Source organism: Salvia hispanica, chromosome 4, assembly GCF_023119035.1.
Source record: "Salvia hispanica cultivar TCC Black 2014 chromosome 4, UniMelb_Shisp_WGS_1.0, whole genome shotgun sequence".
Lineage (NCBI taxonomy): Eukaryota > Viridiplantae > Streptophyta > Magnoliopsida > Lamiales > Lamiaceae > Salvia > Salvia hispanica.
In genome coordinates, this window is record NC_062968.1 from 49,781,186 (window position 1) to 49,783,213 (window position 2,028).

Sequence of the window (2,028 nt, forward strand, 5' to 3'; positions counted from 1 at the left end):
CCACCACTTTCTGTTGTATAAATCCTAATGTACTCTTAGGATGGCTTTCTAAATATCATCAAAAACATCACTCTGGTTAATCAAAATCTGATATCAGTAACAAATAATAATCCTAATAAAGCAAAATTGCCAACTAAACAGAAATTCCCCATTAGAACTGATCCAACATAAACTAGAACCATTTAGCCATACACGCTAGAATTGGTGCTCCTCTTTCATCCTATTCAATATATGAGGGAACACCACACCCACAAGCAAGTAACTGAACAGGCAAAATTTAGATTAGGCAAAATTAAGATGTGCTGTGGGATAGAGAGAGAGAGAGAGAGAGAACCGTGGGAGGAGAAGCAGGGACGGTCGTCAGGTGTCGAGGTAGGCGGCCGTCGATGGAGGCGGCGACGGCGTCGAGAGAGGCTGTGGCGTCGAAGCGGCGTGGGAGTTAAGGGTTGAGTCGTGCGTTGTGGTGTGTGAGTTGAGTGAAATTAATTAATAATAATCCAATTATATGGAGTACCACTTAAAAAATTTATTTGCACCCATCTTCTATCACGTAATTGACTATCAATAATTAACATAAAAAAATAATTTTAGTTGCAGCTCCAAAAAAAATCAGATAATTAAATGACATAAAAATTATAAAAACAATATTTTAATTAAAAATTTTATATTTATTTTAATAAGTTTGAAATAATGTGAAAAATTATTATGAATTTACTATGTCACTTCTTTTGTATTGCTATTAACTAATAACAAAACTAGGGGAGTGTTATATTGCTAACTCAATGCTTAATTGCTAACTACAACTCAATAATAGCCATTAGATATTCAAATTAAAGGCCTAGATCATCAACCACAAAATGTCAATACGATCAACAAAAAACGTCAATAAGGCTATAGGATTAATTCCAATAAAAATCAATAGGGGTATTAATGTCAAGTTAGTTATAACTAACTTTTAAAAGAAATCCCAACACTTTAAATTCATATAACATATATCAAATTAAAGATAATTTTATAAGGATTCCAACGATATACTACATGCATATGTTCCGACGTCAAAATTTGAAAAAAAAAAATCTAGAATTTTCGTATTTTTCGTACACAGGTTAATGTCAATGCAGCTAAGATAATATGTCAATATAAAGCATATACAATGTCAATCCTAAATTTGTGTTGACATTCTCAAAGCATTGTGTTGATATTTTCTAAACACTATATTGACATTTTCATCCAAAACCCTAATTTGGCGGTTTTTTTTTATCTTTTTCGATTTAATTAATAAAAACGAAAATTACACGTGGCAAATTATAGACCACACGTTTTTTAAAATCATGTGGCCTTAAATTAGTTGTAGTTAGCAATTGATCACTCCCCAACAAAACTAATACATAAATAATTCAATTAAATTTAAAATTTAGGGATATTATGTACGAATACAGTTTATGTACATTTATATTTATTTGGATAACGATAAACATACATAAATTGTACATACATTGTCGAACATTTTCAACATTATACATTGAAATAAAATTTAAAAATATGAAGTAAATTAAAATAAATTACATACTAATCATTCTATAATAATTTAAGAAAATATTAAATTTGAAATTAAATATCTTCAAATTTTAAAAAAAAATATTGTTTTAATTAAAAATTGTACTCCTTCTGTTCCATGATAGTTGAGTCATTTTTATACTTTAGTATGCTCCAAGGGCTATCAGATCGTGCGTGTTGGGTCGTTATCGTGTCAACCCATTATCGACACAACCCAATCGTGTCCAAGCTCAACCCAACCCGAAATCATCGGGTTCTTATGTGTCCCAACCCAGCGGATTCGTGCGTATTATCATGTACAAATAAAATAAAAAAGTCAACTCTCTGTTAATGATAGTAAGTTAGCTTGACACAATACGATAACGACTAAAACATGATGTTATTATACGATATAAACTTGATATTACATGATAAAATAAAAAAATACCAAATTAAAATAATTATTTTCTTAATCAAAATAATGAAATTAAA